Source organism: Opisthocomus hoazin, chromosome 28, assembly GCF_030867145.1.
Source record: "Opisthocomus hoazin isolate bOpiHoa1 chromosome 28, bOpiHoa1.hap1, whole genome shotgun sequence".
In the NCBI taxonomy this organism is placed as follows: domain Eukaryota; kingdom Metazoa; phylum Chordata; class Aves; order Opisthocomiformes; family Opisthocomidae; genus Opisthocomus; species Opisthocomus hoazin.
The window spans coordinates 6,515,896-6,540,382 of NC_134441.1; positions in this window are offsets into that span (position 1 = coordinate 6,515,896).

Below are 24,487 nucleotides of genomic sequence, written 5' to 3' on the forward strand. Positions count from 1 at the left end.
AGAGCTAGCCTGGAAAGCTGTTGCTCAGCCTCATCTGCCCATGGCACTGCTTGCACAGAGGCACAGAGACTGGGGCTGCTTGCTTGTCTTGCCCCCACAAACTTCAAACGTAGCTTAGGTGGTCCGTGCCGGGTGCTTGCGGCAGCGCTGCTCCGAAAATGCGAACGTCTGCAGATAGCTCGCAGGCAGAAAGAGCTAGCCTGGAAAGCTGTTGCTCAGCCTCATCTGCCCATGGCACTGCTCGCACAGAGGCACAGAGACTGGGGCTGCTTGCTTGTCTTGCCCCCTCAAACTTCAAACGTAGCTTAGGTGGTCCGTGCCGGGATCCTCCGGAAGCCCTGCTCTGAAAATGCGAACGTCTCCAGACAGCTCGCAGGCAGAAAGAGCTAGCCTGGAAAGCTGTTGCTCAGCCTCATCTGCCCATGGCACTGCTCGCACAGAGGCACAGAGACTAAGGCTGCTTGCTCGTCTTGCCCCCACAAACTTCAAACCTATCTTAGGTGGTCCGTGCCGGGTGCTTGCGGCAGCGCTGCTCCGAAAATGCGAACGTCTGCAGATAGCTCGCAGGCAGAAAGAGCTAGCCTGGAAAGCTGTTGCTCAGCCTCATCTGCCCATGGCACTGCTTGCACAGAGGCACAGAGACTGGGGCTGCTTGCTTGTCTTGACACCTCAAACTTCAAACCTATCTTCGGTGGTCCGTGCCGTGTTCTTGCGGCAGCGCTGCTCCGAAAATGCGAACGTCTGCAGATAGCTCGCAGGCAGAAAGAGCTAGCCTGGAAAGCTGTTGCTCAGCCTCATCTGCCCATGGCACTGCTCGCACAGAGGCACAGAGACTGGGGCTGCTTGCTCGTCTTGCCCCCTCAAACTTCAAACCTAGCTTAGGTCGTCCGTGCCGGGTGTTTGCGGCAGCGCTGCTCCGAAAATGCGAACGTCTGCAGATAGCTCGCAGGCAGAAAGAGCTAGCCTGGAAAGCTGTTGCTCAGCCTCATCTGCCCATGGCACTGCTCGCACAGAGGCACAGAGACTGGGGCTGCTTGCTTGTCTTGCCCCCTCAAACTTCAAACGTAGCTTAGGTGGTCCGTGCCGGGTTCTTGCGGCAGCGCTGCTCTGAAAATGCGAACGTCTGCAGATAGCTCGCAGGCAGAAAGAGCTAGCCTGGAAAGCTGTTGCTCAGCCTCATCTGCCCATGGCACTGCTCGCACAGAGGCACAGAGACTGGGGCTGCTTGCTTGTCTTGCCCCCTCAAACTTCAAACGTAGCTTAGGTGGTCCGTGCCGGGATCCTCCGGAAGCCGTGCTCCGAAAATGCGAACATCTGCAGATAGCTCGCAGGCAGAAAGAGCTAGCCTGGAAAGCTGTTGCTCAGCCTCATCTGCCCATGGCACTGCTCGCACAGAGGCACAGAGACTGGGGCTGCTTGCTTGTCTTGTCCCCTCAAACTTCAAACGTATTTTTGGCTGTTTGTGCCGGGCGCCTCCGGCTGCCCTGCTCCAAAAATTCGAACGTCTGCAGATAGCTCGCAGGCAGAAAGAGCTAGCCTGGAAAGCTGTTGCTCAGCCTCATCTGCCCATGGCACTGCTCGCACAGAGGCACAGAGACTGGGGCTGCTTGCTCGTCTTGCCCCCTCAAACTTCAAACCTATCTTAGGTGGTCCGTGCCGGGTGTTTGCAGCAGCGCTGCTCCGAAAATGCGAACGTCTGCAGATAGCTCGCAGGCAGAAAGAGCTAGCCTGGAAAGCTGTTGCTCAGCCTCATCTGCCCATGGCACTGCTTGCACAGAGGCACAGAGACTGGGGCTGCTTGCTTGTCTTGACACCTCAAACTTCAAACCTATCTTCGGTGGTCCGTGCCGGGTTCTTGCGGCAGCGCTGCTCCGAAAATGCGAATGTCTGCAGATAGCTCGCAGGCAGAAAGAGCTAGCCTGGAAAGCTGTTGCTCAGCCTCATCTGCCCATGGCACTGCTCGCACAGAGGCACAGAGACTGGGGCTGCTTGCTTGTCTTGCCCCCTCAAACTTCAAACGTAGCTTAGGTGGTCCGTGCCGGGATCCTCCGGAAGCCCTGCTCTGAAAATGCGAACGTCTCCAGACAGCTCGCAGGCAGAAAGAGCTAGCCTGGAAAGCTGTTGCTCAGCCTCATCTGCCCATGGCACTGCTCGCACAGAGGCACAGAGACTGGGGCTGCTTGCTCGTCTTGCCCCCACAAACTTCAAACTAACTTAGGTGGTCCGTGCCGGGTGCTTGCGGCAACGCTGCTCCGAAAATGCGAACGTCTGCAGATAGCTCGCAGGCAGAAAGAGCTAGCCTGGAAAGCTGTTGCTCAGCCTCATCTGCCCATGGCACTGCTCGCACAGAGGCACAGAGACTGGGGCTGCTTGCTTGTCTTGCCCCCTCAAACTTCAAACGTAGCTTAGGTGGTCCGTGCCGGGTGCTTGCGGCAGCGCTGCTCCGAAAATGCGAACGTCTGCAGATAGCTCGCAGGCAGAAAGAGCTAGCCTGGAAAGCTGTTGCTCAGCCTCATCTGCCCATGGCACTGCTTGCACAGAGGCACAGAGACTGGGGCTGCTTGCTTGTCTTGATACCTCAAACTTCAAACCTATCTTCGGTGGTCCGTGCCGGGTTCTTGCGGCAGCGCTGCTCCGAAAATGCGAACGTCTGCAGATAGCTCGCAGGCAGAAAGAGCTAGCCTGGAAAGCTGTTGCTCAGCCTCATCTGCCCATGGCACTGCTCGCACAGAGGCACAGAGACTGGGGCTGCTTGCTCGTCTTGCCCCCTCAAACTTCAAACGTAGCTTAGGTCGTCCGTGCCGGGTGTTTGCGGCAGCGCTGCTCCGAAAATGCGAACGTCTGCAGATAGCTCGCAGGCAGAAAGAGCTAGCCTGGAAAGCTGTTGCTCAGCCTCATCTGCCCATGGCACTGCTCGCACAGAGGCACAGAGACTGGGGCTGCTTGCTCGTCTTGCCCCCACAAACTTCAAACGTAGCTTAGGTGGTCCGTGCCGGGTGCTTGCGGCAGCGCTGCTCCGAAAATGCGAACGTCTGCAGATAGCTCGCAGGCAGAAAGAGCTAGCCTGGAAAGCTGTTGCTCAGCCTCATCTGCCCATGGCACTGCTCGCACAGAGGCACAGAGACTGGGGCTGCTTGCTTGTCTTGCCCCCTCAAACTTCAAACGTAGCTTAGGTGGTCCGTGCCGGGTGCTTGCGGAAGCGCTGCTCCGAAAATGCGAACGTCTGCAGATAGCTCGCAGGCAGAAAGAGCTAGCCTGGAAAGCTGTTGCTCAGCCTCATCTGCCCATGGCACTGCTTGCACAGAGGCACAGAGACTGGGGCTGCTTGCTTGTCTTGACACCTCAAACTTCAAACCTATCTTCGGTGGTCCGTGCCGGGTTCTTGCGGCAGCGCTGCTCCGAAAATGCGAACGTCTGCAGATAGCTCGCAGGCAGAAAGAGCTAGCCTGGAAAGCTGTTGCTCAGCCTCATCTGCCCATGGCACTGCTCGCACAGAGGCACAGAGACTGGGGCTGCTTGCTTGTCTTGCCCCCTCAAACTTCAAACGTAGCTTAGGTGGTCCGTGCCGGGATCCTCCGGAAGCCCTGCTCTGAAAATGCGAACGTCTCCAGACAGCTCGCAGGCAGAAAGAGCTAGCCTGGAAAGCTGTTGCTCAGCCTCATCTGCCCATGGCACTGCTCGCACAGAGGCACAGAGACTGGGGCTGCTTGCTCGTCTTGCCCCCACAAACTTCAAACTAACTTAGGTGGTCCGTGCCGGGTGCTTGCGGCAACGCTGCTCCGAAAATGCGAACGTCTGCAGATAGCTCGCAGGCAGAAAGAGCTAGCCTGGAAAGCTGTTGCTCAGCCTCATCTGCCCATGGCACTGCTCGCACAGAGGCACAGAGACTGGGGCTGCTTGCTTGTCTTGCCCCCTCAAACTTCAAACGTAGCTTAGGTGGTCCGTGCCGGGTGCTTGCGGCAGCGCTGCTCCGAAAATGCGAACGTCTGCAGATAGCTCGCAGGCAGAAAGAGCTAGCCTGGAAAGCTGTTGCTCAGCCTCATCTGCCCATGGCACTGCTTGCACAGAGGCACAGAGACTGGGGCTGCTTGCTTGTCTTGACACCTCAAACTTCAAACCTATCTTCGGTGGTCCGTGCCGGGTTCTTGCGGCAGCGCTGCTCCGAAAATGCGAACGTCTGCAGATAGCTCGCAGGCAGAAAGAGCTAGCCTGGAAAGCTGTTGCTCAGCCTCATCTGCCCATGGCACTGCTCGCACAGAGGCACAGAGACTGGGGCTGCTTGCTCGTCTTGCCCCCTCAAACTTCAAACGTAGCTTAGGTCGTCCGTGCCGGGTGTTTGCGGCAGCGCTGCTCCGAAAATGCGAACGTCTGCAGATAGCTCGCAGGCAGAAAGAGCTAGCCTGGAAAGCTGTTGCTCAGCCTCATCTGCCCATGGCACTGCTCGCACAGAGGCACAGAGACTGGGGCTGCTTGCTTGTCTTGCCCCCACAAACTTCAAACGTAGCTTAGGTGGTCCGTGCCGGGTGCTTGCGGCAGCGCTGCTCCGAAAATGCGAACGTCTGCAGATAGCTCGCAGGCAGAAAGAGCTAGCCTGGAAAGCTGTTGCTCAGCCTCATCTGCCCATGGCACTGCTCGCACAGAGGCACAGAGACTGGGGCTGCTTGCTTGTCTTGCCCCCTCAAACTTCAAACGTAGCTTAGGTGGTCCGTGCCGGGTGCTTGCGGCAGCGCTGCTCCGAAAATGCGAACGTCTGCAGATAGCTCGCAGGCAGAAAGAGCTAGCCTGGAAAGCTGTTGCTCAGCCTCATCTGCCCATGGCACTGCTTGCACAGAGGCACAGAGACTGGGGCTGCTTGCTTGTCTTGACACCTCAAACTTCAAACCTATCTTCGGTGGTCCGTGCCGGGTTCTTGCGGCAGCGCTGCTCCGAAAATGCGAACGTCTGCAGATAGCTCGCAGGCAGAAAGAGCTAGCCTGGAAAGCTGTTGCTCAGCCTCATCTGCCCATGGCACTGCTCGCACAGAGGCACAGAGACTGGGGCTGCTTGCTCGTCTTGCCCCCTCAAACTTCAAACCTAGCTTAGGTCGTCCGTGCCGGGTGTTTGCGGCAGCGCTGCTCCGAAAATGCGAACGTCTGCAGATAGCTCGCAGGCAGAAAGAGCTAGCCTGGAAAGCTGTTGCTCAGCCTCATCTGCCCATGGCACTGCTCGCACAGAGGCACAGAGACTGGGGCTGCTTGCTTGTCTTGCCCCCTCAAACTTCAAACGTAGCTTAGGTGGTCTGTGCCGGGCGCCTGCGGCAGCCCTGCTCCGAAAATGCGAACGTCTGCAGATAGCTCGCAGGCAGAAAGAGCTAGCCTTGAAAGCTGTTGCTCAGTCTCATCTGCCCATGGCACTGCTCGCACAGAGGCACAGAGACTGGGGCTGCTTGCTTGTCTTGCCCCCTCAAACTTCAAACGTAGCTTAGGTGGTCCGTGCCGGGCGCTTCCGGCAGCCCTGCTCCGAAAATGCAAACGTCTGCAGATAGCTCGCAGGCGGAAAGAGCTAGCCTGGAAAGCTGTTGCTCAGCCTCATCTGCCCATGGCACTGCTCGCACAGAGGCACAGAGACTGGGGCTGCTTGCTTGTCTTGCCCCCTCAAACTTCAAATCTAGCTTAGGTGGTCTGTGCCAGGCGCCTGCGGCAGCCCTGCTCCGAAAATGCGAACGTCTGCAGATAGCTCGCAGGCAGAAAGAGCTAGCCTGGAGAGCTGTTGCTCACCCTCATCTGCCCATGGCACTGCTCGCACAGAGGCACAGAGACTGGGGCTGCTTGCTTGTCTTGACACCTCAAAATTCAAACGTAGCTTGGGTGGTCTGTGCCGGGCGCCTCCGGCAGCCCTGCTCCGAAAATGCGAACGTCTGCAGATAGCTCGCAGGCAGAAAGAGCTAGCCTGGAGAGCTGTTGCTCAGCCTCATCTGCCCATGGCACTGCTCGCACAGAGGCACAGAGACTGGGGCTGCTTGCTTGTCTTGCCCCCTCAAGCTTCAAATGTAGCTTAAGTGGCCCGTGCCCGGCACCTCCAGCTGCACTGCTCCGAAAATGCGAACGTCTGCAGATAGTTCGCAGGCAGAAACAGCTAGCCTGGAAAGCTGTTGCTCAGTCTCATCTGCCCATGGCACTGCTCACACAGAGGCACAGAGACTGGGGCTGCTTGCTTGTCTTGCCCCCTCAAACTTCAAACGTATGGTAGGTGGTTTGTGCCGGGCGCCTGCGGCAGCCCTGCTCTGAAAATGCGAACGTCTGCAGATAGCTCGCAGGCAGAAAGAGCTAGCCTGGAAAGCTGTTGCTCAGCCTCATCTGCCCATGGCACTGCTTGCACAGAGGCACAGAGACTGGGGCTGCTTGCTTGTCTTGCCCCCACAAACTTCAAACGTAGCTTAGGTGGTCCGTGCCGGGTGCTTGCGGCAGCGCTGCTCCGAAAATGCGAACGTCTGCAGATAGCTCGCAGGCAGAAAGAGCTAGCCTGGAAAGCTGTTGCTCAGCCTCATCTGCCCATGGCACTGCTCGCACAGAGGCACAGAGACTGGGGCTGCTTGCTTGTCTTGCCCCCTCAAACTTCAAACGTAGCTTAGGTGGTCCGTGCCGGGATCCTCCGGAAGCCCTGCTCTGAAAATGCGAACGTCTCCAGACAGCTCGCAGGCAGAAAGAGCTAGCCTGGAAAGCTGTTGCTCAGTCTCATCTGCCCATGGCACTGCTCGCACAGAGGCACAGAGACTAAGGCTGCTTGCTCGTCTTGCCCCCACAAACTTCAAACCTAAATTAGGTGGTCCGTGCCGGGTGCTTGCGGCAGCGCTGCTCCGAAAATGCGAACGTCTGCAGATAGCTCGCAGGCAGAAAGAGCTAGCCTGGAAAGCTGTTGCTCAGCCTCATCTGCCCATGGCACTGCTTGCACAGAGGCACAGAGACTGGGGCTGCTTGCTTGTCTTGCCCCCTCAAACTTCAAACGTAGCTTAGGTGGTCCGTGCCGGGTGCTTGCGGCAGCGCTGCTCCGAAAATGCGAACGTCTGCAGATAGCTCGCAGGCAGAAAGAGCTAGCCTGGAAAGCTGTTGCTCAGCCTCATCTGCCCATGGCACTGCTTGCACAGAGGCACAGAGACTGGGGCTGCTTGCTTGTCTTGACACCTCAAACTTCAAACCTATCTTCGGTGGTCCGTGCCGGGTTCTTGCGGCAGCGCTGCTCCGAAAATGCGAACGTCTGCAGATAGCTCGCAGGCAGAAAGAGCTAGCCTGGAAAGCTGTTGCTCAGCCTCATCTGCCCATGGCACTGCTCGCACAGAGGCACAGAGACTGGGGCTGCTTGCTCGTCTTGCCCCCTCAAACTTCAAACCTAGCTTAGGTCGTCCGTGCCGGGTGTTTGCGGCAGCGCTGCTCCGAAAATGCGAACGTCTGCAGATAGCTCGCAGGCAGAAAGAGCTAGCCTGGAAAGCTGTTGCTCAGCCTCATCTGCCCATGGCACTGCTCGCACAGAGGCACAGAGACTGGGGCTGCTTGCTTGTCTTGCCCCCTCAAACTTCAAACGTAGCTTAGGTGGTCCGTGCCGGGTGCTTGCGGCAGCGCTGCTCTGAAAATGCGAACGTCTGCAGATAGCTCGCAGGCAGAAAGAGCTAGCCTGGAAAGCTGTTGCTCAGCCTCATCTGCCCATGGCACTGCTCGCACAGAGGCACAGAGACTGGGGCTGCTTGCTTGTCTTGCCCCCTCAAACTTCAAACGTAGCTTAGGTGGTCCGTGCCGGGATCCTCCGGAAGCCGTGCTCCGAAAATGCGAACATCTGCAGATAGCTCGCAGGCAGAAAGAGCTAGCCTGGAAAGCTGTTGCTCAGCCTCATCTGCCCATGGCACTGCTCGCACAGAGGCACAGAGACTGGGGCTGCTTGCTTGTCTTGTCCCCTCAAACTTCAAACGTATTTTTGGCTGTTTGTGCCGGGCGCCTCCGGCTGCCCTGCTCCAAAAATTCGAACGTCTGCAGATAGCTCGCAGGTAGAAAGAGCTAGCCTGGAAAGCTGTTGCTCAGCCTCATCTGCCCATGGCACTGCTCGCACAGAGGCACAGAGACTGGGGCTGCTTGCTCGTCTTGCCCCCTCAAACTTCAAACCTATCTTAGGTGGTCCGTGCCGGGTGTTTGCAGCAGCGCTGCTCCGAAAATGCGAACGTCTGCAGATAGCTCGCAGGCAGAAAGAGCTAGCCTGGAAAGCTGTTGCTCAGCCTCATCTGCCCATGGCACTGCTTGCACAGAGGCACAGAGACTGGGGCTGCTTGCTTGTCTTGACACCTCAAAATTCAAACGTAGATTAGGTGGTCCGTGCCGGGTTCTTGCGGCAGCGCTGCTCCGAAAATGCGAACGTCTGCAGATAGCTCGCAGGCAGAAAGAGCTAGCCTGGAAAGCTGTTGCTCAGCCTCATCTGCCCATGGCACTGCTCGCACAGAGGCACAGAGACTGGGGCTGCTTGCTCGTCTTGCCCCCTCAAACTTCAAACGTAGCTTAGGTCGTCCGTGCCGGGTGTTTGCGGCAGCGCTGCTCCGAAAATGCGAACGTCTGCAGATAGCTCGCAGGCAGAAAGAGCTAGCCTGGAAAGCTGTTGCTCAGCCTCATCTGCCCATGGCACTGCTCGCACAGAGGCACAGAGACTGGGGCTGCTTGCTTGTCTTGCCCCCACAAACTTCAAACGTAGCTTAGGTGGTCCGTGCCGGGTGCTTGCGGCAGCGCTGCTCCGAAAATGCGAACGTCTGCAGATAGCTCGCAGGCAGAAAGAGCTAGCCTGGAAAGCTGTTGCTCAGCCTCATCTGCCCATGGCACTGCTTGCACAGAGGCACAGAGACTGGGGCTGCTTGCTTGTCTTGACACCTCAAACTTCAAACCTATCTTCGGTGGTCCGTGCCGGGTTCTTGCGGCAGCGCTGCTCCGAAAATGCGAACGTCTGCAGATAGCTCGCAGGCAGAAAGAGCTAGCCTGGAAAGCTGTTGCTCAGCCTCATCTGCCCATGGCACTGCTTGCACAGAGGCACAGAGACTGGGGCTGCTTGCTTGTTTTGACACCTCAAACTTCAAACCTATCTTCGGTGGTCCGTGCCGGGTTCTTGCGGCAGCGCTGCTCCGAAAATGCGAACGTCTGCAGATAGCTCGCAGGCAGAAAGAGCTAGCCTGGAAAGCTGTTGCTCAGCCTCATCTGCCCATGGCACTGCTCGCACAGAGGCACAGAGACTGGGGCTGCTTGCTCGTCTTGCCCCCTCAAACTTCAAACCTAGCTTAGGTCGTCCGTGCCGGGTGTTTGCGGCAGCGCTGCTCCGAAAATGCGAACGTCTGCAGATAGCTCGCAGGCAGAAAGAGCTAGCCTGGAAAGCTGTTGCTCAGCCTCATCTGCCCATGGCACTGCTCGCACAGAGGCACAGAGACTGGGGCTGCTTGCTTGTCTTGCCCCCTCAAACTTCAAACGTAGCTTAGGTGGTCCGTGCCGGGTGCTTGCGGCAGCGCTGCTCCGAAAATGCGAACGTCTGCAGATAGCTCGCAGGCAGAAAGAGCTAGCCTGGAAAGCTGTTGCTCAGCCTCATCTGCCCATGGCACTGCTCGCACAGAGGCACAGAGACTGGGGCTGCTTGCTTGTCTTGCCCCCTCAAACTTCAAACGTAGCTTAGGTGGTCCGTGCCGGGCGCTTCCGGCAGCCCTGCTCCGAAAATGCGAACGTCTGCAGATAGCTCGCAGGCGGAAAGAGCTAGCCTGGAAAGCTGTTGCTCAGCCTCATCTGCCCATGGCACTGCTCGCACAGAGGCACAGAGACTGGGGCTGCTTGCTTGTCTTGCCCCCTCAAACTTCAAATCTAGCTTAGGTGGTCTGTGCCAGGCGCCTGCAGCAGCCCTGCTCCGAAAATGCGAACGTCTGCAGATAGCTCGCAGGCAGAAAGAGCTAGCCTGGAGAGCTGTTGCTCACCCTCATCTGCCCATGGCACTGCTCGCACAGAGGCACAGAGACTGGGGCTGCTTGCTTGTCTTGCCCCCTCAAACTTCAAACGTAGCTTGGGTGGTCTGTGCCGGGCGCCTCCGGCAGCCCTGCTCCGAAAATGCGAACGTCTGCAGATAGCTCGCAGGCAGAAAGAGCTAGCCTGGAGAGCTGTTGCTCAGCCTCATCTGCCCATGGCACTGCTCGCACAGAGGCACAGAGACTGGGGCTGCTTGCTTGTCTTGCCCCCTCAAGCTTCAAATGTAGCTTAAGTGGCCCGTGCCCGGCACCTCCAGCTGCACTGCTCCGAAAATGCGAACGTCTGCAGATAGTTCGCAGGCAGAAACAGCTAGCCTGGAAAGCTGTTGCTCAGTCTCATCTGCCCATGGCACTGCTCGCACAGAGGCACAGAGACTGGGGCTGCTTGCTTGTCTTGCCCCCTCAAACTTCAAACGTATGTTAGGTGGTTTGTGTCGGGCGCCTGCGGCAGCCCTGCTCTGAAAATGCGAACGTCTGCAGATAGCTCGCAGGCAGAAAGAGCTAGCCTGGAAAGCTGTTGCTCAGTCTCATCTGCCCATGGCACTGCTCGCACAGAGGCACAGAGACTGGGGCTGCTTGCTTGTCTTGCCCCCTCAAACTTCAAGCATAGCTTAGGTGGTCTGTACCGGGCGCTTCCGGCAGCCCTGCTCCGAAAATGCGAACGTCTGCAGATAGCTCGCAGGCAGAAAGAGCTAGCCTGGAGAGCTGTTGCTCAGCCTCATCTGCCCATGGCACTGCTCGCACAGACGCACAGAGACTGGGGCTGCTTGCTTGTCTTGCCCTCTCAAGCTTCAAACGTAGCTTAGGTGGCCCGTGCTGGGCGCCTCCGGCAGCGCTGACCCGAAAAAGCGAACATCTGCATATACCTTGCAGGCAGAAAGAGCTAGCCTGGAAAGCTGTTGCTCAGCCTCATCTGCCCATGGCACTGCTCGCACAGAGGCACAGAGACTGGGGCTGCTTGCTTGTGTTGTCACCTCAAACTTCAAACGTAGCTTAGGAGGTCCATGAAGGGCTCCTGCGGCAGCCCTGCTCTGAAAATGCGAACGTCTGCAGATAGCTCGCAGGCAGAAAGAGCTAGCCTGGAAAGCTGTTGCTCAGCCTCATCTGCCCATGGCACTGCTCGCACAGAGGCACAGAGACTGGGGCTGCTTGCTTGTCTTGTCCCCTCAAACTTCAAACGTAACTTACGTGGTCCGTGCCGGGCGTCTCCGGCAGCCCTGCTCCGAAAATGCAAACGTCTGCAGATAGCTCGCAGGCAGAAAGAGCTAGCCTGGAAAGCTGTTGCTCAGCCTCATCTGCCCATGGCACTGCTCACACAGAGGCACAGAGACTGGGGCTGCTTGCTTGTCTTGTCCCCTCAAATTTCAAACGTATCTTAGGTGGTCTGTGCCGGGAGCCTGCGGCAGCCCTGCTCCGAAAATGCGAACGTCTGCAGATAGCTCGCAGGCAGAAAGAGCTAGCCTGGAAAGCTGTTGCTCAGTCTCATCTGCCCATGGCACTGCTCGCACAGAGGCACAGAGACTGGGGCTGCTTGCTGGTCTTGCCCCCTCAAACTTCAAACGTAACTTAGGTGGTCCGTGTCGGGCGTCTCCGGCATCCCTGCTCTGAAAATGAAAACGTCTGCAGATAGATTGCAGGCATAAAGAGCTAGCCTGGAAAGCTGTTGCTCAGCCTCATCTGCCCATGGCACTGCTTGCACAGAGGCACAGAGACTGGGGCTGCTTGCTTGTCTTGCCCCCTCAAACTTCAAACGTATGTTAGGTGGTCTGTGCCGGGCGCCTGCGGCAGCCCTGCTCCGAAAATGCGAACGTCTGCAGATAGCTCGCAGGCAGAAAGAGCTAGCCTGGAAAGCTGTTGCTCAGCCTCATCTGCCCATGGCACTGCTCGCACAGAGGCACAGAGACTGGGGGTGCTTGCTTGTCTTGTCCCCTCAAACTTCAAACGTAACTTACGTGGTCCGTGCCGGGCGTCTCCGGCAGCCCTGCTCTGAAAATGCAAACGTCTGCAGATAGCTCGCAGGCAGAAAGAGCTAGCCTGGAAAGCTGTTGCTCAGTCTCATCTGCCCATGGCACTGCTCGCACAGAGGCACAGAGACTGGGGCTGCTTGCTTGTCTTGCCCCCTCAAACTTCAAACGTAGCTTAGGTGGTCCGTGCCGGGCGCTTCCGGCAGCCCTGCTCCGAAAATGCAAACGTCTGCAGATAGCTCGCAGGCGGAAAGAGCTAGCCTGGAAAGCTGTTGCTCAGCCTCATCTGCCCATGGCACTGCTCGCACAGAGGCACAGAGACTGGGGCTGCTTGCTTGTCTTGCCCCCTCAAACTTCAAATCTAGCTTAGGTGGTCTGTGCCAGGCGCCTGCGGCAGCCCTGCTCCGAAAATGCGAACGTCTGCAGATAGCTCGCAGGCAGAAAGAGCTAGCCTGGAGAGCTGTTGCTCACCCTCATCTGCCCATGGCACTGCTCGCACAGAGGCACAGAGACTGGGGCTGCTTGCTTGTCTTGTCCCCTCAAACTTCAAACGTAGCTTGGGTGGTCTGTGCCGGGCGCCTCCGTCAGCCCTGCTCCGAAAATGCGAACGTCTGCAGATAGCTCGCAGGCAGAAAGAGCTAGCCTGGAGAGCTGTTGCTCAGCCTCATCTGCCCATGGCACTGCTCGCACAGAGGCACAGAGACTGGGGCTGCTTGCTTGTCTTGCCCCCTCAAGCTTCAAATGTAGCTTAAGTGGCCCGTGCCCGGCACCTCCAGCTGCACTGCTCCGAAAATGCGAACGTCTGCAGATAGTTCGCAGGCAGAAACAGCTAGCCTGGAAAGCTGTTGCTCAGTCTCATCTGCCCATGGCACTGCTCGCACAGAGGCACAGAGACTGGGGCTGCTTGCTTGTCTTGCCCCCTCAAGCTTCAAACGTAGCTTAGGTGGCCCGTGCTGGGCGCCTCCGGCAGCGCTGACCCGAAAAAGCGAACATCTGCATATACCTTGCAGGCAGAAAGAGCTAGCCTGGAAAGCTGTTGCTCAGCCTCATCTGCCCATGGCACTGCTCGCACAGAGGCACAGAGACTGGGGCTGCTTGCTTGTGTTGTCACCTCAAACTTCAAACGTAGCTTAGGAGGTCCATGAAGGGCTCCTGCGGCAGCCCTGCTCTGAAAATGCGAACGTCTGCAGATAGCTCGCAGGCAGAAAGAGCTAGCCTGGAAAGCTGTTGCTCAGCCTCATCTGCCCATGGCACTGCTCGCACAGAGGCACAGAGACTGGGGCTGCTTGCTTGTCTTGTCCCCTCAAACTTCAAACGTAACTTACGTGGTCCGTGCCGGGCGTCTCCGGCAGCCCTGCTCCGAAAATGCAAACGTCTGCAGATAGCTCGCAGGCAGAAAGAGCTAGCCTGGAAAGCTGTTGCTCAGCCTCATCTGCCCATGGCACTGCTCACACAGAGGCACAGAGACTGGGGCTGCTTGCTTGTCTTGTCCCCTCAAATTTCAAACGTATCTTAGGTGGTCTGTGCCGGGAGCCTGCGGCAGCCCTGCTCCGAAAATGCGAACGTCTGCAGATAGCTCGCAGGCAGAAAGAGCTAGCCTGGAAAGCTGTTGCTCAGTCTCATCTGCCCATGGCACTGCTCGCACAGAGGCACAGAGACTGGGGCTGCTTGCTGGTCTTGCCCCCTCAAACTTCAAACGTAACTTAGGTGGTCCGTGTCGGGCGTCTCCGGCATCCCTGCTCTGAAAATGAAAACGTCTGCAGATAGATTGCAGGCATAAAGAGCTAGCCTGGAAAGCTGTTGCTCAGCCTCATCTGCCCATGGCACTGCTTGCACAGAGGCACAGAGACTGGGGCTGCTTGCTTGTCTTGCCCCCTCAAACTTCAAACGTATGTTAGGTGGTCTGTGCCGGGCGCCTGCGGCAGCCCTGCTCCGAAAATGCGAACGTCTGCAGATAGCTCGCAGGCAGAAAGAGCTAGCCTGGAAAGCTGTTGCTCAGCCTCATCTGCCCATGGCACTGCTCGCACAGAGGCACAGAGACTGGGGGTGCTTGCTTGTCTTGTCCCCTCAAACTTCAAACGTAACTTACGTGGTCCGTGCCGGGCGTCTCCGGCAGCCCTGCTCTGAAAATGCAAACGTCTGCAGATAGCTCGCAGGCAGAAAGAGCTAGCCTGGAAAGCTGTTGCTCAGTCTCATCTGCCCATGGCACTGCTCGCACAGAGGCACAGAGACTGGGGCTGCTTGCTTGTCTTGCCCCCTCAAACTTCAAACGTAGCTTAGGTGGTCCGTGCCGGGCGCTTCCGGCAGCCCTGCTCCGAAAATGCAAACGTCTGCAGATAGCTCGCAGGCGGAAAGAGCTAGCCTGGAAAGCTGTTGCTCAGCCTCATCTGCCCATGGCACTGCTCGCACAGAGGCACAGAGACTGGGGCTGCTTGCTTGTCTTGCCCCCTCAAACTTCAAACGTATCTTAGGTGGTCTGTGCCGGGCGCCTGCGGCAGCCCTGCTCCGAAAATGCGAACGTCTGCAGATAGCTCGCAGGCAGAAAGAGCTAGCCTGGAGAGCTGTTGCTCACCCTCATCTGCCCATGGCACTGCTCGCACAGAGGCACAGAGACTGGGGCTGCTTGCTTGTCTTGTCCCCTCAAACTTCAAACGTAGCTTGGGTGGTCTGTGCCGGGCGCCTCCGTCAGCCCTGCTCCGAAAATGCGAACGTCTGCAGATAGCTCGCAGGCAGAAAGAGCTAGCCTGGAGAGCTGTTGCTCAGCCTCATCTGCCCATGGCACTGCTCGCACAGAGGCACAGAGACTGGGGCTGCTTGCTTGTCTTGCCCCCTCAAGCTTCAAATGTAGCTTAAGTGGCCCGTGCCCGGCACCTCCAGCTGCACTGCTCCGAAAATGCGAACGTCTGCAGATAGTTCGCAGGCAGAAACAGCTAGCCTGGAAAGCTGTTGCTCAGTCTCATCTGCCCATGGCACTGCTCGCACAGAGGCACAGAGACTGGGGCTGCTTGCTTGTCTTGCCCCCTCAAACTTCAAACGTATGTTAGGTGGTTTGTGCCGGGCGCCTGCGGCAGCCCTGCTCTGAAAATGCGAACGTCTGCAGATAGCTCGCAGGCAGAAAGAGCTAGCCTGGAAAGCTGTTGCTCAGTCTCATCTGCCCATGGCACTGCTCGCACAGAGGCACAGAGACTGGGGCTGCTTGCTTGTCTTGCCCCCTCAAACTTCAAACGTAGCTTAGGTGGTCCGTGCCAGGTGCTTCCGGCAGCCCTGCTCCGAAAATGCGAACGTCTGCAGATAGCTCGCAGGCAGAAAGAGCTAGCCTGGAGAGCTGTTGCTCAGCCTCATCTGCCCATGGCACTGCTCGCACAGACGCACAGAGACTGGGGCTGCTTGCTTGTCTTGCCCCCTCAAGCTTCAAACGTAGCTTAGGTAGCCCGTGCTGGGCGCCTCCGGCAGCGCTGACCCGAAAAAGCGAACATCTGCATATACCTTGCAGGCAGAAAGAGCTAGCCTGGAAAGCTGTTGCTCAGCCTCATCTGCCCATGGCACTGCTCGCACAGAGGCACAGAGACTGGGGCTGCTTGCTTGTGTTGTCCCCTCAAACTTCAAACGTAGCTTAGGAGGTCCATGCCGGGCGCCTGCGGCAGCCCTGCTCTGAAAATGCGAACGTCTGCAGATAGCTCGCAGGCAGAAAGAGCTAGCCTGGAAAGCTGTTGCTCAGCCTCATCTGCCCATGGCACTGCTCGCACAGAGGCACAGAGACTGGGGCTGCTTGCTTGTCTTGTCCCCTCAAACTTCAAACGTAACTTACGTGGTCCGTGCCGGGCGTCTCCGGCAGCCCTGCTCCGAAAATGCAAACGTCTGCAGATAGCTCGCAGGCAGAAAGAGCTAGCCTGGAAAGCTGTTGCTCAGCCTCATCTGCCCATGGCACTGCTCACACAGAGGCACAGAGACTGGGGCTGCTTGCTTGTCTTGTCCCCTCAACTTTCAAACGTATCTTAGGTGGTCTGTGCCGGGAGCCTGCGGCAGACCTGCTCCGAAAATGCGAACGTCTGCAGATAGCTCGCAGGCAGAAAGAGCTAGCCTGGAAAGCTGTTGCTCAGCCTCATCTGCCCATGGCACTGCTCGCACAGAGGCACAGAGACTGGGGCTGCTTGCTGGTCTTGCCCCCTCAAACTTCAAACGTAACTTAGGTGGTCCGTGCCGGGCGTCTCTGGCATCCCTGCTCCGAAAATGAAAACGTCTGCAGATAGCTCGCAGGCATAAAGAGCTAGCCTGGAAAGCTGTTGCTCAGCCTCATCTGCCCATGGCACTGCTTGCACAGAGGCACAGAGACTGGGGCTGCTTGCTTGTCTTGCCCCCTCAAACTTCAAACGTATGTTAGGTGGTCTGTGCCGGGCGCCTGCGGCAGCCCTGCTCCGAAAATGCGAACGTCTGCAGATAGCTCGCAGGCAGAAAGAGCTAGCCTGGAAAGCTGTTGCTCAGCCTCATCTGCCCATGGCACTGCTCGCACAGAGGCACAGAGACTGGGGGTGCTTGCTTGTCTTGTCCCCTCAAACTTCAAACGTAACTTACGTGGTCCGTGCCGGGCGTCTCCGGCAGCCCTGCTCTGAAAATGCAAACGTCTGCAGATAGCTCGCAGGCAGAAAGAGCTAGCCTGGAAAGCTGTTGCTCAGCCTCATCTGCCCATGGCACTGCTCGCACAGAGGCACAGAGACTGGGGCTGCTTGCTTGTCTTGTCCCCTCAAACTTCAAACGTATCTTAGGTGGTCTGTGCTGGGCGCCTCCGGCAGCCCTGCTCCGAAAATGCGAACGTCTGCAGATAGCTCGCAGGCAGAAAGAGCTAGCCTGGAAAGCTGTTGCTCAGCCTCATCTGCCCATGGCACTGCTCGCACAGAGGCACAGAGACTGGGGCTGCTTGCTTTTCTTGCCCCCTCAAACTTCAAATCTAGCTTAGGTGGTCCGTGCCAGGCGCCTCTGGCAGCCCTGCTCCGAAAATGCGAACGTCTGCAGATAGCTCGCAGGCAGAAAGAGCTAGCCTGGAGAGCTGTTGCTCAGCCTCATCTGCCCATGGCACTGCTCGCACAGAGGCACAGAGACTGGGGCTGCTTGCTTGTCTTGCCCCCTCAAACATCAAAAGTATCTTTTGGCTGTTTGTTGCGGGCGCCTGCGGCAGCCCTGCTCCGAAAATGCGAACGTCTGCAGATAGCTCGCAGGCAGAAAGAGCTAGCCTGGAGAGCTGTTGCTCACCCTCATCTGCCCATGGCACTGCTCGCACAGAGGCACAGAGACTGGGGCTGCTTGCTTGTCTTGCCCCCTCAAGCTTCAAATGTAGCTTAGGTGGCCCGTGCCCGGCACCTCCAGCCGCCCTGCTCCGAAAATGCGAACGTCTGCAGATAGCTCGCAGGCAGAAAGAGCTAGCCTGGAAAGCTGTTGCTCAGCCTCATCTGCCCATGGCACTGCTCGCACAGAGGCACAGAGACTGGGGCTGCTTGCTTGTCATGTCCCCTCAAACTTCAAACGTAGCTTAGGTGGTCTGTGCCGGGCGCTTCCAGCAGCCCTGCTCCGAAAATGCAAACGTCTGCAGATAGATCGCAGGCAGAAAGAGCTAGCCTGGAAAGCTGTTGCTCAGCCTCATCTGCCCATGGCACTGCTCGCACAGAGGCACAGAGACTGGGGCTGCTTGCTTGTCTTGCCCCCTCAAACTTCAAATCTAGCTTAGGTGCTCCGTGCCAGGCGCCTGCGGCAGCACTGCTCCGAAAATGCGAACGTCTGCAGATAGCTCGCAGGCAGAAAGAGCTAGCCTGGAAAGCTCTTGCTCAGCCTCATCTGCCCATGGCACTGCTCGCACAGAGGCACAGAGACTGGGGCTGCTTGCTTGTCTTGCCCCCTCAAACTTCAAACTTATATTTTGGCTGTTTGTGCCGGGCGCCTCCGGCAGCCCTGCTCCGAAAATGCGAACATCTGCAGATAGCTCGCAGGCAGAAAGAGCTAGCCTGGAAAGCTGTTGCTCAGCCTCATCTGCCCATGGCACTGCTCGCACAGAGGCACAGAGACTGGGGCTGCTTGCTTGTCTTGCCCCCTCAAACTTCAAACGTAGCTTGGGTGGTCCGTGCCGGGCGCCTCCGTCAGCCCTGCTCTCAAAATGCAAACTTCTGCAGATAGCTCGCAGGCAGAAAGAGCTATCCTGGAGAGCTGTTGCTCAGCCTCATCTGCCCATGGCACTGCTCGCACAGAGGCACAGAGACTGGGGCTGCTTGCTTGTCTTGCCCCCTCAAACTTCAAACGTATCTTTTGGCTGTTTGTACCGGGCGCCTCTGGCAGCCCTGCTCCGAAAATGCGAACGTCTGCAGATAGCTCGCAGGCAGAAAGAGCTAGCCTGGAAAGCTGTTGCTCAGCCTCATCTGCCCATGGCACTGCTCGCACAGAGGCACAGAGACTGGGGCTGCTTGCTTGTCTTACCCCCTCAAAATTCAAACGTAACTTAGGTGGTCCGTGCCGGGCGTCTCCGGCAGCCCTGCTCCGAAAATGCAAACGTCTGCAGATAGCTCGCAGGCAGAAAGAGCTAGCCTGGAAAGCTGTTGCTCAGTCTCATCTGCCCATGGCACTGCTCGCACAGAGGCACAGAGACTGGGGCTGCTTGCTTCTCTTGGCCCCTCAAACTTCAAGCGTAGCTTAGGTGGTCTGTGCCGGGCGCTTCCGGCAGCCCTGCTCCGAAAATGCGAACGTCTGCAGATAGCTCGCAGGCAGAAAGAGCTAGCCTGGAAAGCTGTTGCTCAGCCTCATCTGCCCATGGCACTGCTCGCACAGAGGCACAGAGACTGGGGCTGCTTGCTTGTCTTGTCCCCTCAAACTTCAAACGTAACTTAGGTGGTCCGTGCCGGGCGTCTCCGGCAGCCCTGGTCCGAAAATGCAAACGTCTGCAGATAGCTCGCAGGCAGAAAGAGCTAGCCTGGAAAGCTGTTGCTCAGCCTCATCTGCCCATGGCACTGCTCGCACAGAGGAACAGAGACTGGGGCTGCTTGCTTGTCTTGCCCCCTCAAACATCAAAAGTATCTTTTGGCTGTTTGTGCCGGGCGCCTCCGGCAGCGCTGCTCCGAAAATGCGAACGTCTGCAGATAGCTCGCAGGCAGAAAGAGCTAGCCTGGAAAGCTGTTGCTCAGCCTCATCTGCCCATGGCACTGCTCGCACAGAGGCACAGAGACTGGGGCTGCTTGCTTGTCTTGCCCCCTCAAACTTCAAATCTAGCTTAGGTGGTCTGTGCCCGGTGCCTGCGGCAGCCCTGCTCCGAAAATGCGAACGTCTGCAGATAGCTCGCAGGCAGAAAGAGCTAGCCTGGAGAGCTGTTGCTCAGCCTCATCTGCCCATGGCACTGCTCGCACAGAGGCACAGAGACTGGGTCTGCTTGCTTGTCTTACCCCCTCAAACTTCAAACGTATCTTAGGTGGTCCGAGCCGGGATCCTCCGGAAGCCCTGCTCCGAAAATGCGAACGTCTGCAGATAGCTCGCAGGCAGAAAGAGCTAGCCTGGAAAGCTGTTGCTCAGCCTCATCTGCCCATGGCACTGCTCGCACAGAGGCACAGAGACTGGGGCTGCTTGCTTGTCTTGTCCCCTCAAACTTCAAACGTAACTTAGGTGGTCCGTGCCGGGCGTCTCCGGCAGCCCTGCTCCGAAAATGCAAACGTCTGCAGATAGCTCGCAGGCAGAAAGAGCTAGCCTGGAAAGCTGTTGCTCAGCCTCATCTGCCCATGGCACTGCTCGCACAGAGGCACAGAGACTGGGGCTGCTTGCTTGTCTTGTCCCCTCAAACTTCAAACGTATCTTAGGTGGTCTGTGCCGGGCGTCTCCGGCAGCCCTGCTCCGAAAATGCGAACGTCTGCAGATAGCTCGCAGGCAGAAAGAGCTAGCCTGGAAAGCTGTTGCTCAGTCTCATCTGCCCATGGCACTGCTCGCACAGAGGCACAGAGACTGGGGCTGCTTGCTTGTCTTGCCCCCTCAAACTTCAAACGTAACTTAGGTGGTCTGTACAGGGCGCTTCCGGCAGCCCTGCTCCGAAAATGCGAACGTCTGCAGATAGCTCGCAGGCAGAAAGAGCTAGCCTGGAAAGCTGTTGCTCAGCCTCATCTGCCCATGGCACTGCTCGCACAGAGGCACAGAGACTGGGGCTGCTTGCTTGTCTTGCCCCCTCAAACTTCAAATCTAGCTTAGGTGGTCTGTGCCAGGCGCCTCTGGCAGCCCTGCTCCGAAAATGCGAACGTCTGCAGATAGCTCGCAGGCAGAAAGAGCTAGCCTGGAGAGCTGTTGCTCAGCCTCACCTGCCCATGGCACTGCTCGCACAGAGGCACAGAGACTGGGGCCGCTTGCTTGTCTTCCCCCTCAAACATCAAAAGTATCTTTTGGCTGTTTGTGCCGGGCGCCTGCGGCAGCCCTGCTCCGAAAATGCGAACGTCTGCAGATAGCTCGCAGGCAGAAAGAGCTAGCCTGGAAAGCTGTTGCTCAGCCTCATCTGCCCATGGCACTGCTCGCACAGAGGCACAGAGACTGGGGCTGCTTGCTTGTCTTGCCCCCTCAAACTTCAAACGTAGCTTGGGTGGTCCGTGCCGGGCGCCTCCGGCAGCCCTGCTCCGAAAATGCGAACGTCTGCAGATAGCTCGCAGGCAGAAAGAGCTAGCCTGGAGAGCTGTTGCTCAGCCTCATCTGCCCATGGCACTGCTCGCACAGAGGCACAGAGACTGGGGCTGCTTGCTTGTCTTGCCCCCTCAAGCTTCAAATGTAGCTTAGGTGGCCCGTGCCCGGCACGTCCAGCCGCCCTGCTCCGAAAATGCGAACGTCTGCAGATAGCTCGCAGGCAGAAAGAGCTAGCCTGGAAAGCTGTTGCTCAGCCTCATCTGCCCATGGCACTGCTCGCACAGAGGCACAGAGATTGGGGCTGCTTGCTTGTCATGTCCCCTCAAACTTCAAACGTAGCTTAGGTGGTCCGTGCCGGGCGCCTCCGGCAGCGCTGACCCAAAAAAGCGAACATCTGCATATTCCTCGCAGGCAGAAAGAGCTAGCCTGGAAAGCTGTTGCTCAGCCTCATCTGCCCATGGCACTGCTCGCACAGAGGCACAGAGACTGGGGCTGCTTGCTTGTCTTACCCCCTAAAACTTCAAACGTATATTAGGTGGTCCGTGCTGGGATCCTCCAGAAGCCCTGCTCTGAAAATGCGAACGTCTGCAGATAGCTCGCAGGCAGAAAGAGCTAGCCTGGAAAGCTCTTGCTCAGCCTCATCTGCCCATGGCACTGCTCGCACAGAGGCACAGAGACTGGGGCTGCTTGCTTGTCTTGTCCCCTCAAACTTCAAACGTAACTTAGGTGGTCCGTGCCAGGCGTCTCCGGCAGCCCTGCTCCGAAAATGCGAACGTCTCTAGATAGCTCGCAGGCAGAAAGAGCTAGCCTGGAAAGCTGTTGCTCAGCCTCATCTGCCCATGGCACTGCTCGCACAGAGGCACAGAGACTGGGGCTGCTTGCTTGTCTTGCCCCCTCAAACTTCAAATCTAGCTTAGGTGCTCCGTGCCAGGCGCCTGCGGCAGCACTGCTCCGAAAATGCGAACGTCTGCAGATAGCTCGCAGGCAGAAAGAGCTAGCCTGGAGAGCTGTTGCTCAGCCTCATCTGCCCATGGCACTGCTCGCACAGAGGCACAGAGACTGGGGCTGCTTGCTTGTCTTGCCCCCTCAAACATCAAACGTATCTTTTGGCTGTTTGTGCCGGGCGCCTCCGGCAGCCCTGCTCCGAAAATGCGAACATCTGCAGATAGCTCGCAGGCAGAAAGAGCTAGCCTGGAGAGCTGTTGCTCAGCCTCATCTGCCCATGGCACTGCTCGCACAGAGGCACAGAGACTGGGGCTGCTTGCTTGTCTTGCCCCCTCAAACTTCAAGCGTAGCTTAGGTGGTCTGTGCCAGGCGCTTCCGGCAGCCCTGCTCCGAAAATGCGAACGTCTGCAGATAGCTCGCAGGCAGAAAGAGCTAGCCTGGAAAGCTGTTGCTCAGCCTCATCTGCCCATGGCACTGCTCGCACAGAGGCACAGAGACTGGGGCTGCTTGCTTGTCTTGTCCCCTCAAACTTCAAACGTACCTTAGGTGGTCCGTGCCGGGCGCCTCCGGCAGCCCTGCTCCGAAAATGCAAACGTCTGCAGATAGCTCGCAGGCAGAAAGAGCTAGCCTGGAAAGCTGTTGCTCAGCCTCATCTGCCCATGGCACTGCTCGCACAGAGGCACAGAGACTGGGGCTGCTTGCTTGTCTTGCCCCCTCAAACTTCAAACGTATCTTTTGGCTGTTTGTACCGGGCGCCTCTGGCAACCCTGCTCCGAAAATGCGAACGTCTGCAGATAGCTCGCAGGCAGAAAGAGCTAGCCTGGAAAGCTGTTGCTCAGCCTCATCTGCCCATGGCACTGCTCGCACAGAGGCACAGAGACTGGGGCTGCTTGCTTGTCATGTCCCCTCAAAATTCAAACGTAGCTTAGGTGGTCCGTGCTGGGCGCCTCCGGCAGCGCTGACCCGAAAAAGCGAACATCTGCATATACCTTGCAGGCAGAAAGAGCTAGCCTGGAAAGCTGTTGCTCAGCCTCATCTGCCCATGGCACTGCTCGCACAGAGGCACAGAGACTGGGGCTGCTTGCTTGTCTTACCCCCTCAAACTTCAAACGTAGCTTAGGTGGTCCGTGCCGGGCGCCTGCGGCAGCCATGCTCTGAAAATGCGAACGTCTGCAGATAGCTCGCAGGCAGAAAGAGCTAGCCTGGAGAGCTGTTGCTCAGCCTCATCTGCCCATGGCACTGCTCGCACAGAGGCACAGAGACTGGGGCTGCTTGCTTGTCTTGCCCCCTAAAGCTTCAAATGTAGCTTAGGTGGCCCGTGCCCGGCACCTCCAGCCGCCCTGCTCCGAAAATGCGAACGTCTGCAGATAGCTCGCAGGCAGAAAGAGCTAGCCTGGAAAGCTGTTGCTCAGTCTCATCTGCCCATGGCACTGCTCGCACAGAGGCACAGAGATTGGGGCTGCTTGCTTGTCATGTCCCCTCAAACTTCAAACGTAGCTTAGGTGGTCCGTGCCGGGCGCCTCCGGCAGCGCTGACCCAAAAAAGCGAACATCTGCATATTCCTCGCAGGCAGAAAGAGCTAGCCTGGAAAGCTGTTGCTCAGCCTCATCTGCCCATGGCACTGCTCGCACAGAGGCACAGAGACTGGGGCTGCTTGCTTGTCTTACCCCCTAAAACTTCAAACGTATATTAGGTGGTCCGTGCTGGGATCCTCCAGAAGCCCTGCTCTGAAAATGCGAACGTCTGCAGATAGCTCGCAGGCAGAAAGAGCTAGCCTGGAAAGCTGTTGCTCAGCCTCATCTGCCCATGGCACTGCTCGCACAGAGGCACAGAGACTGGGGCTGCTTGCTTGTCTTGTCCCCTCAAACTTCAAACGTAACTTAGGTGGTCCGTGCCGGGCGTATCCGCAGCCCTGCTCCGAAAATGCGAACGTCTGCAGATAGCTCGCAGGCAGAAAGAGCTAGCCTGGAAAGCTGTTGCTCAGCCTCATCTGCCCATGGCACTGCTCGCACAGAGGCACAGAGACTGGGGCTGCTTGCTTGTCTTGCCCCCTCAAACTTCAAATCTAGCTTAGGTGCTCCGTGCCAGGCGCCTGCGGCAGCACTGCTTCGAAAATGCGAACGTCTGCAGATAGCTCGCAGGCAGAAAGAGCTAGCCTGGAGAGCTGTTGCTCAGCCTCATCTGCCCATGGCACTGCTCGCACAGAGGCACAGAGACTGGGGCTGCTTGCTTGTCTTGCCCCCTCAAACATCAAACGTATCTTTTGGCTGTTTGTGCCGGGCGCCTCCGGCAGCCCTGCTCCGAAAATGCGAACGTCTGCAGATAGCTCGCAGGCAGAAAGAGCTAGCCTGGAAAGCTGTTGCTCAGCCTCATCTGCCCATGGCACTGCTCGCACAGAGGCACAGAGACTGGGGCTGCTTGCTTGTCTTGCCCCCTCAAACTTCAAACGTAGCTTGGGTGGTCCGTGCCGGGCGCCTCCGTCAGCCCTGCTCTCAAAATGCGAACGTCTGCAGATAGCTCGCAGGCAGAAAGAGCTAGCCTGGAGAGCTGTTGCTCAGCCTCATCTGCCCATGGCACTGCTCGCACAGAGGCACAGAGACTGGGGCTGCTTGCTTGTCTTGCCCCCTCAAACTTCAAACGTATTTTTGGCTGTTTGTACCGGGCGCCTCTGGCAGCCCTGCTCCGAAAATGCGAACGTCTGCAGATAGCTCGCAGGCAGAAAGAGCTAGCCTGGAAAGCTGTTGCTCAGCCTCATCTGCCCATGGCACTGCTCGCACAGAGGCACAGAGATTGGGGCTGCTTGCTTGTCATGTCCCCTCAAACTTCAAACGTAGCTTAGGTGGTCCGTGCCGGGCGCCTCCGGCAGCGCTGACCCAAAAAAGCGAACATCTGCATATTCCTCGCAGGCAGAAAGAGCTAGCCTGGAAAGCTGTTGCTCAGCCTCATC